The 11,230-nt window shown below is 37.8% G+C and overlaps 1 long non-coding RNA gene across 1 annotated transcript in view; it reads left to right on the forward strand.

The window, feature by feature from the left end:
- The window catches only part of LOC115294635, a 108,129-nt gene extending 97,479 nt beyond the window's left edge, over positions 1-10,650 (forward strand). Inside the window, exon 5 of the long non-coding RNA XR_003910013.1 lies at positions 10,412-10,650. This is a non-coding gene — a long non-coding RNA (uncharacterized LOC115294635). The remainder of the gene's footprint in view (positions 1-10,411) is intronic.
- The last annotated feature ends 580 nt before the right edge of the window (positions 10,651-11,230 follow it).

The raw sequence follows: 11,230 nt of genomic DNA on the forward strand, positions 1-11,230 counted from the left end.
ATGCAAAAAAGTAGCTACCTTTTATATAGGAAATGGATGATTAAGTCTTTAGTGCTGTAAAAGCAACTTCATTTAAACATAACCACCCCCACCACCAAAAAAAGAAGAGAAAAAAAAAAAGTAATGAAAGTAATAAGGGAAAAACCCAAGACACACTTCCTAGGGGGAAAAAAAACAACAAAAAAACAAACAAAAAAAAACCCCCATCATGTAATTTCCATCTTAATGAGCAGCTCAGATGAGCCATAGTCGTTGTCTTATTCCAATTGCATTGGAGAACCCAAGTGAGCACCACCAGCAGAGCTCAGTCAATCCATAGAACTGTGTGAGAGTATAATAAATTGCCTTAAGCTATAAGATTGTATGATGATGGTTTGTTATGTAGCAAAACACTAACTTTTTTTCACACTTAGCACACTTATTTCTCTCTGCATGGGATATCTTTGATACTTTTCAAGCCTTCCAAAAGCAAATTTTATATCTGGCCTTTTACTTCAAAACTCTAAAATTCACTCTCTTTTTCTTACCAATTCACTTGTTTCTGACTCTAGCTTTTGCAGTTGAGATATACTTTGTTTCGCATTAATTTGCACTTAGTTACATTTTGTTTTCAAAAGTCCTTGATTCATTTTCAAGTGGCATATCTTCTGCTTTTTGCATTCAGTGGTAGATTTCTCAAGACAGACACAATCTCTTATTTTTCCTGTCCTTTACAGCGCTGAAGTTTATTCTGATCACTCAGTAATTTTAAATACCTAAACATCTTATAGAATGCTTTTTGGAATTGGAGGATTTTCTGTTATCCTAGCAGTCCTACTGAACTTGTTTAATAATAACTATTAATTACTGCCTGAAATTTTTTGTTCTACACTACATTAATGGTTTAAAAATCTGGGGACCATTTTATTTTTCTCTGGTCCTGTCTTGATTTGGCCCATCTACCAGTCTTCTTCATTTTCTACCTCTGTGATCCTGGAAGTTTTCTTGTCTTATGCCCAGCTTTTTCTTGCCTTAAGACATGAAGCCTTCAGGTTTGCTTCAACCCAAAGTTCTCTTTCCTGGCTCCTTTATACCTTCCTTCTCTCAGCTCAAATGACACATCCTCAGAGATTTTTTCTGACCATCTACTTCAAAGTACTCCAAATTCTGTACAAACTCCTGTCTCTAACCTTTTGTTTGATTTTATTTTCATAGCATTTATCATTATATGGAATTATCTTTCTCATGTTTCATGCCTGTTTATTCTATCGCTCCCCTTAATCTTGTTTGTTCTCCTCTCTCACTAGTATATGAAGTCCAAGAAAGAAGAGCTTTATTTTTTTTGAAGGGGGTTAGTTTATTTCAGTTATGGCTGTATTCTCAGATGCCTGGTACATCATAGACATTCAGTAGTTTTTTTTGTTGAATGAATGAATGAACTCTCATATTTCTCTCCCCATCAGTGTACGGTGGTGGGTCTTGGGCAACCAGCTCAAGTGGGAGCTCTTGATCCTGCCCACTGCAAATTGCAGTGACAGCACCTGGCCTGGCTGGTGGAGGTGGTAACAGTGTGGAGCTTTAACAAGTTTGAAAAAGCTCAACTCACTCCACTGTTAAATAGAAATATTGGAATCTTAGATTTATTATTAGTATTTTTGTGCTTAAAATCTGTGTTTATGCTTCACAAGCCAGAATTGAAATGACTGGGCATCAAAATGAAACATTTTATTTTAAATTATTTTAATTACTTTGCCAATTGGAATAGGTTAAAAAAATTAAAGACAAGCACTTTCATTAGCTTAACCTATAGGCAGAATATCTGCTTTCTCTTATTTAAATATGTCTGGCAGTTTAAATAATGGAATCAGTTGTTAATCTTAACTTATTTATTGTCACACAGGTCACTTTCTCTGTAAACGCTTTACATTATAAGTTCCAGAGGTAGTCATGTGGCATTCAAGATTCTACAAGGAGAGTCAAGGAGTGTTGCTTGTAATAAACTTGGACATTTTTCATTCTTTAAAAATATGTAAGTTTTAGGCTTCTTAAGCTCATCCATATCGAATTTTCTCCTTCCAGGCACTCAGAAGGATTATGTTTCCCCTCAACCTTGCAGTTGGGAAGAGCTGTGTAACTAGTTCTGGCCAATGGGCTATGAGCACAAGAGACTTGTAATTTTGCCATGTAATCACTGGCTCGGGACCTGCAAGCTTTCTCTTCCCTTCTGCAGTGTCTCAGGAGGCTACACATTCCAGATGGTGCACAGACAAGATGGCAGAGCCTCCATAAACTGGGCTCCCTCAGTGACTCTCTGGTGACCTAAGTGGAGTCTGTAGCATGGGTCCCTGAGCCACTGAGTCCCCAGATGACTGCCTGTGGATCAGTTTGGGAAACATAGCATGAGCCAAAAAGTATAGTTTTGGCCATTGAGACTTGGTGGTTGATTGTTATTGCATTGTAGCCAATCCTAAATGCATAATATAGTTGAGGAGTAGGAGCTGGGGTTGATTTTTATTAGCTGATCTCAAGCTGAAAAGATTTATAAATATTAATAAAATCACTTTAAACTACCTTGCCATTTTTTTAAAGAACAAAGAAATTTATGGAATGTATGCTTGCATTTAATAAAGGGGAATACTTTGTGTATTCCTGACTTTTCATGATAGTGTGGAAGGAATGATTATGTACTGAGGTATGTGGTTTTGGTATTACAGATGCCTTGACATAGGTGGATACAGAGGGAAAACTCTAGGTCTTCTGTGATTTTAATTCACAAAGCCATCTTTTATTTGCACTTTAAACTAGCTGCAGCTACTTACACTTAAGATAGTTTTTTTAGCTATCATTGTGCCATGGAAATTAGCATTTTTTATTACCACAAATTATTCTTGTTTGCTAATTCCAAAGGTGTCCAAAAGCAAGAACAGCTTCCCGAGCTGTTAGACTTTGGAAGAGAATAGTAAATCAATGGGTAGATAGGACCATATATCATATTAAACACAGGGAATTCACCACAAAATCATTACACTAAAAAGCGACAATTTTGATTGATTAAAATGGTATGGGCTGGATAGTGTTAAATCACTGTGAGTGATATGACATTATAATTTTACATAGCATATTTCTGCCAAGACAATGAAGGTAAAAGGCATTGTCATCAGATGATAACAGACAATAAGAAGAATCCTGATGTTAGATTTATTACCTGGTTTAGATTTAGGAAGAAGTAATTCTTGTCCTATTCCACTTATCAAATGACTGTAAATTCAGTGATGATGTAAAATTCTAAGGCAGAGCCACTTATAGGTTTGACAAAGTGCCAGCTATAAAGTATTTATTGTTCTCAGTGGTTCTGCCTTACACACTTAAATATTTATCAGAAACATAAGCCCCTTTGATAAATGTTTCTGATCTTTGTGGCTAGATTTTTTTTTAACATTTAGATTTTTCATCAGAAGCCATGTATATATTTTTATTGTCTTAATAATTTTGAGCTTATAATTTGAAAAGGCAATATGTGAGTTTAGAATTTTTCTTTTAACTTCTGCTTTTACATGTAACATTTTTGAGGTAGTATTCTAACTTAGAGATGAAGACTTCCTTATTTTGCCCTTGCTATAGAGGTGGCCCAGCCAAATTTTCTGAATTTTATCCTTACGTGTATACCAGATGAGATTTACATTTATGGCATCCAGACCTATTAGGTAGTTGTTTTAATGCCACCTATCGCCATATTTTGTTTCTGAAGGACACAGGCAGAGCTGGTTTCTTATCCGTGGCATAGGGGAGACCTTGTTTGAGAGCACAGCTGAACTGGATGAGGGATTAGCATCTGTAGCAGAGAAATGCAGCACTGTCCTGGCTGGTGATCTGTGCAGAGGTATGTCAGGCATGAGAATCTCAGAAAAGAGGATATTCTGTGTAAGAGATAGGAGACTGGACCTGGTTAGATCTTCTGAAGGCATTCAAAGGTGAGACACACAGATGGTAAAGCAACTCAGAAGCATCATAGACTCCCAAAGGAAAGCGATTAGTAGACTCCATGAGGTTGCCAAAGCTGCCATCTGCAAAAGCCAACTGAAAAAATAACAAAGTCACTGAGCAGTAGATATTTCAGAAGCTGAAATAGACAGTAGTGGAGCCATCAGGAATTTAGAACTTGATATTTCAGAAGAATAAAAGTAGGCTGGGTTGCTACAGTAAAGCTGTTGAGATTATTATTTTTTTTTTGTTATTCTTCAATTCATACAGCAACATAACTTCAACTATATTAAATTGGGCCTCTCATTCTTCCTCCAACTTCAAAAAAATCTAACACAGCTAAGAAAATATAATAAATTTATAAGATCACAGAATTTCAGCTCTGGAGGGGAATTTAGAGATGTCTTTCCAAAATGGTTTCCTATTTATTTTTACCGTGAAGAATTTCAGCACAAGAGAGGGTAAATAACAAAGTCCCTGTTTTGCTTTGCCAGTGGATCATACACTATGATCATAACTTCTTAAGGCCACATACATATCTTAAATGGTTGTTTCTTCTGACCCTGGTATAAAGTAGGAGCTCACTAAATGCTTTTTGAATGGTAAGTCAGGAAAATCTTATGGCATTTGAGAGTTTTGGCTTGCTTGCAGAGCTGGTTAGTTCTAAATAATTAAAAGAAGGGCAATGGTAAAAAAAAAAAAAGAAATAAGACTTTTATTTAACCCTCTCATTTTGTTAACACTTTCTCTTCTGTACCCCACACATAATACTCTCAGACTTAACGCTTAAATAAAGGGGCTATTAGCCTTGTAAGCTGATTAAAGAGGTTTTATATCCATCAAAATTGGTCCTGGAAAATTCATTGCCCAAGGCTAGCATTTGGAGTTCAAAATTGCATGGGCAATGGGGCACTGACAGCATCCAACTAATTTACAGTTAAGTCTGCACATTTGATTAGATTCATGGATTAAAAGTGAAACAGGTTTTAAGTTTGGAACATTTTATGATTCAAGGATAAGGAAGGTTAGTGTGAAGCTAGGTTCTCTGACCCTCTGATGATTTACATGGAGCTTTCTGTATCAGTGTCATTTTCTTGAATATCAAAGGCTAAAGAGTATTTTGAATAAATCAAATCTTAAAAGAAGTTTCTGGGCAATACTACATATCTGTTGAGCAGGCTGAGAAGGAGACAATAGTTGAAGTCTGGGACATTTCTTCAATTTTAACCACCTCTGTGAAGGACCAACAGTGAGGGTGATCACAGTTATACCTGCCACTTTAACTTTCGGTTTTGTTTTCCCTTGAGATAAAGCTTTCAGAGCCAGAATAAACAATATTGCAAAATAACGTGTAGCAAAGAAAGAATTCTATTTCTCTTCTTCTTCTGGGGTTCATCTTAGGAGTTACAAAAATAAATCCTTATTTTTGGACAAATTCTGAATTGCAATCTGTATTGGAGGGTTGTGTTCCTTTTGATAAGAAGCTTTCCTAGTCTACATTTCCTACAAAAGGACTGCTGAGAATTGAGATGATTTATGAGACATTATTAAGGACTTGAGTTTAGCAAAGAGAAAAACCCGGCCATTTCCATACTGCTCTGCCTTGGAGAGGGGGGAAATACTTTAGGCCAAGGGCGTATGCAAGGGCAAATTCTAATAGTTCACAAAATTATTTTGCTCACAGTACCAGATGGGGTTGTTTGGATTCTGTACGACACAGCAGTCCTTCTTTAAATTCTAGAACAAAATAAATCCTAAAGAAGGCAAAGTAAGGTAAAGTTTGGAGTCCTTATTTGTGTCAAATGAAAGAAAGAATAAAAGGGTTAGCTGAAGATCCTATAACTATGTGAACTTTGTATCATGCACTGCGTACCAAAAACAATTTCACATGTTGAGGTGTGTATGCTGAAGGAGATCTTAAAATTGTCCATCCAGTGTTCAGGATTGCTAGCATTTGTGAAGGAGGTCCTATGCTCTACCAAGGAAATAAATAAGATCACCTTAATTTGCTCATAATTTTTTATGAGCCAGACCTTTGTTTTAAGAATCAGTTCTAAAGGACTCCAGGGACTTTGGCTATCTTGTTCTAACTTAAACGAAGTCTGAAATTTGAAAATGGATCTTTCTATTTTGATAAATTCTTATTCTGCATTAGCTGAAGAAATTTTCACTCTCCTTGACCTAGGGTTATTCTTGAGTGTTGGGGGACTGACTTACTGCCGTATGAAGTTCCTTGAGAGGATGTTGGTATTCACACAAGAGACGGGCTATGATTTGAGACCTGCCCCAGTTCCAACAGTTAACAGTACAGGGCAAATAGGTTTGATGAATGCTGAAATTCTAAATAAAAATTGCTCCTTTAATTGGTTACTTATGTGGATGCTTGATATCCATTAATTGTTGCTTTTAAAAATTGAGACTGTTTCCATACATCAATCTATCCTATATGTTTTGATGCATTTCAAAATTAAATTTTCTGGTGTAGATTCCTATCAGTATCCCTTCATCAACCAAGCACTTTAACATAATAAATGCTAGAATTTAGTATTTTTTTCAGGTAAGATTAAAGATAGTGGAATTCTCTTCTGAAGTTTATGATTTGATGATTTTGGCAAATGCATACTCACATGTAATCCAAGCAGAAATTTCCTTTGCACCCTTTCCCAGGCAATTCCTGCTCTCACTCCACTGTTCTGATTTTTTTTAATGTTTATTTCTGAGAGAGAGAGAGAGAGAGAGAGAGAGAGAGCGTGCACACGCGTGAGTGCACGCATGGTAGAGGGGCAGAGAGAGGGGGACAAAGGATCTGAAGTGCGCTCTGAGCTGAAGTTGGATGCTTGACTGATTGAGCCACCCAGGCCCTTGTTCTGATTTTTTTTCAGGACAGATTAATTGTGCTATTCTAGAACTTCATAAAAATGTTATCATTCATATCCGTGCTCTTTTTAAGATTTTCACTGAGCATGTTTTTGAGACTCCGCCATATTGTTTTAACTATCCATAGCTCATTTATTTTTATTGTTGAGTACTATGTCAAATGTAATGACTAATTTGTTTGTCTTTTGTTGATGGACACCTGTTTCCAGTTTTTTACCATTATGAATGAAGTCTTTGTGTGGCTGTATGTTTTCATTTCTCTTGCATATATACTATAGAGTGTAATGGTTGGCTGATCATAGCAAAGGTGCATATTTTGCTGAGTGAAAGGGAATGATACTTTCCTAACTGTCATTGCACACTCCCATCTCTAATGATTTTAATCTTTTAATTCTCCTATGCCACATTCTACTTCTCTTAAGTAAGAGGAGTACAGGAATATTGTTTTCATCATAGTATAACAAGCCAGGGGTGAGCTGGAGGAAGCAAGTGTTCTGAATTAATTCAGAGCCCTCTGTGCATTACTGTAGTCACTTCTGGATTGGTGGGAAGGTGGCTACATTATACTTCTCTGACACAGTTGACAGACTAAGCTCTTTCCTACACAAAATGTGTTAGGAGAGGCTAAATGTATAGTAATGGTGTTGGTGCTTTCACAAAATCTGTAAGACTTACTGAAGACATCAGTGGCTATATGTGTAGAAAACTATAGATACAGTTCTGTAAGTTAAGTTCATATACCTTGGATTTCTACTACTTAGGCTCAGGGTATATTTTGTTCTTCATTGAGTACATGCTAGTCCTCTATAAATGTCTAAGCAAAACCCTGATTTGTAAGTTTGTCAACTTTTTAACCATAGAAACTAGCTAATATATGGTAATATTTGAGCCATGGCATGTCTAATGTTTAAGTATATTATTTTATACACAAGAAAAAACCCTCTAAACATGGTGCATGCCAATGAAGTTTTCACAAGTTAGAAAATAATCTATGTTTTTGAAAAATTTCTTTTGATTAAAAATAATGATAATCAGAATTTTCTAGATATAAGTTTTTAATCACCTTACTTATACTTTCCTAAGTTACTTCCCCATTCCCCCCATTGACTTTTTAACTCTAGGATTCTTTTTGACCACAGCTATTTCAAAAGGATCTTTTTGATAATCCAAGAGACTCTTCCTATTTTAAGGTCAGCTGCTTCTATTGGCAACTGTGCTTGTATTGTTGAAGGCAGAAACTTCAAATCCTGGGTCTGTCATTTTCTAGGATGTCCTCTAGTAGATCCCATTTTGTCCTGGAAATATTGAAAAAGAGATCCTCCACTGGTTGGGGCAATTAGAAAGTGGTGCCAGGACGCACGGGTCAGTTAGGAAATAAGGGACAGATTTCAGCAGCACCTCACCAGGGTCCAGCCTGTACACAGCAGCCTTCTGGCAGTTTCTATTAGTCTGACTCCCATGTTTCTCACCTCTGCCTTAGACTTTATTTGTTCCATACTCAGAGCCACCAGAGGGAGACCTGTGTCTTTCGAAGTTCCTAAGGGCCTAATCTAGCATTGAGAGCAGAGGAAACCCTGTGGACCCTGTTCTGCTGAAATCTATAGGTGGCAATACAAATCTACTATCTTTAAACAAAATTTAAGCATTTTACAATACAAATTTACAGATTTCAAAGTCATTACAAGTAACCTTAGTTTATGGTAATTAAAGAATAAATGATCATTCAATCTTCTATGATGAATCAAGGCCAAGTACCCTGTTATCATCTGTGTAGGCCTAACGAACCCAGGCCAGGCACCTGTGGAAAAAGTGTTTCTCTGTAACTCCATTACTTCTGAGTTCCAGTATCCCTGAAGAAAGTAGGTGTCTGACATTTTATAAAGACATATTTTCTCAATAGGGTTCCCTCAAAGTAGGGTTTCTCCACGTTTAGCTTTATTAAGCTTCCTGGACACTTTGGGGGTAAGAATTCTAGATGCCTTGTAGTCATTCAGGTATTCAACAGCTGCTCCTAAAACCAGACATATTAAGGAATGGATGTGTCGAAGCACAACGTCTAGGAGGCATTGTTGTAAGTACATAGAGGAATTTGGAAAGATGTTTTAGGACACTAATGACAAACATCATCTGTTTCCTAAATTTTCTTGAGGCTGTTTTTAAATGGAAAGTTGTGATAGTTTATAGCAATTTCTCATGTGTCGGTCTACCAAATATTCTTCCATTTATTATGGGATAATAATTAACCTCTCTAGGTAGGAGCATCTGCCTTCCTGGAACTGAAGGTTTTAAGCATTAGACCAGCTGAAAGAATTCAGGAAAAAGTGTGTGTGTGTGTGTGTGTATGAGATGTTAATAGACCTTAAAGAACCTTTAATGATGAGATCCTAACATTGTTCAAGATTCGTTTGGACCTGTGAAAAAAGTTCAATTCACATTACTTTGAGCAGGAAGGAAATGTGATTGCTCTTCCAGCAGGAATTGCTCACATGCCTGGAGGAATAGCATGGGAACCAGAACCTCACATCCTGGAAAGGGGCCGTAGAACCTCAGGACTCTCTTTGTCTACCCAGCTTTTATCTCTGCTGGTCTCTGATAGGCTTTTTTCTGCACAGAAGCCCTTTTCAATAATGGAGAAAATGCCTGCCAGCAGCCCAAGACTCCTACCCCACAGACTCAGCAATCCCAGCCTAGGAAGAGCCCCATTCTGACAGTCCAGTTCTAAGGAAGGACTCTGGTCTTTCTAACATCCTGTACTTAAATGTTGTCTTACCAGGGCGAGGGGGCACTACAGTGTGGCAGCGCTGGCCCATGTTTCCTTGAGCCTTTCAATGACATGTCAGGAAGCACCCTGAGAAGGTTATAATTGTTTGAATTCAGAGGGGCTGGGAATAGGGTGAGGAGAGTAGGGCAGGGTCTGTAAGCACAGGGGCAGATACTGTCTTTCTTCAAAATTGTCGTACATTGTTCAAAAGTCTGGAGCAAGCAGAAAATAGAAGAGTAAAAGTTATGGATGCAACTTGGTAGGGTTTAAAAAAGGCTAATTTGGTACTTTTCCTCTGTGTGAGTTTAGTTGAGAGCTCAACACTGGTTAGAAAGATACAGATTTAAAAACATTCCTTTTTTTCCCCCCGGATGAAGCTTTTGGAGAAAGTGCTTTAATTTTTTGTTTAATATTTATTTATTTTTGAGCGAGAGAGAGCGAGAGAGAGAGTGAGAGAGAGCATGAGTTGGGAAGGGCATAGAGAGAGGGAGACACAGAATCTGAAGCAGCCTCCCGGGTCTGAGCTATCAGCACAGAGCCTGACGCAGGGCGCAAAGGCACAAGCCACAAGATCATGAGCTGAAGTCAGACGCTTAACCAACTGAGCCACCCAGGCACCCCTGAGAAAGTGGTTTAGAAATGATCCACTGACACTTCTCCATATCTGCCCCTCACCTTTTGGCTTATAACACGTGGATACACACTTCAAAGGGCAAGAAGTTGCAGTGTTTAGGGAGTTCTATTTGCCTGGATCCTTGGTTTGCATTGATTTGGGGCATCAGGAAAGAAAATCTCTGTCTTCATTCCTTACAGATCTTAGTAAATTAACACGACCTGCCAAGTGTGCCAGTTACTCCTGATTCATGGAAAGAAAATGCGGCAAGAGGCAAGGCATGCTACCAGAGATCTCTAGCTGAAACAAGGAGTCAGGGATACAAGTTTCTACTAATAATGACTTGAAAACCCCTGTCTTCATTTACTCTCAAGTATTTGAAAATCCTGTGTTCATCAAATAGAATAAAACTGGCTCCGTGAGTTGACTCTGGAGTGAAGACTGGCATTTACATGTCTCCTTAAAGAAATGCTACACATCTGAACTTATCCACTTCGCCAGGGTTGTAAAAGCTAGTGACTACTGACTGCTTATTCCCTGAAATTGTTCAGTGACTTACTCTGGTAAGGAGTCTTGTCCAAAAGTATCTTAAAGTCCAGTGAGGAGGGGGTATTAGTGAAGCCAGCGGAGTCATTTCATGAAGTTGGTTGTGGCTTCGAAGCAGAGAAATGAGAAACTAGAGCAGAAGAGGCTGTGTTGAGGCAATCTTCATGAAGCGGATACACTTGAGTTAGCCCTTGAAGAAGAAGTCTTCCAAAAGCATGGGTAAAGGTACATGGCATGGAATATACACAGACTGTTTGGGGATTGTTAGAACATTTGGCTGGTTGTGCATCTAGTAGAAGGTTACCAAAGCAAATTACCAAACATATTAAACTCTTTATACAATGCACACTTTATGGTGCTTTTCATACATCATTTAATTTAATCCCTAGGTTGGGACTAGCTCATTTCTTCAATGAGGAAGCTGAAACATATGGAGGTTAAGTAGTGTTTTCTGACCACACAGGTAATATTTA

This window comes from Suricata suricatta, chromosome 6, assembly GCF_006229205.1.
Source record: "Suricata suricatta isolate VVHF042 chromosome 6, meerkat_22Aug2017_6uvM2_HiC, whole genome shotgun sequence".
Classification (NCBI taxonomy): domain Eukaryota; kingdom Metazoa; phylum Chordata; class Mammalia; order Carnivora; family Herpestidae; genus Suricata; species Suricata suricatta.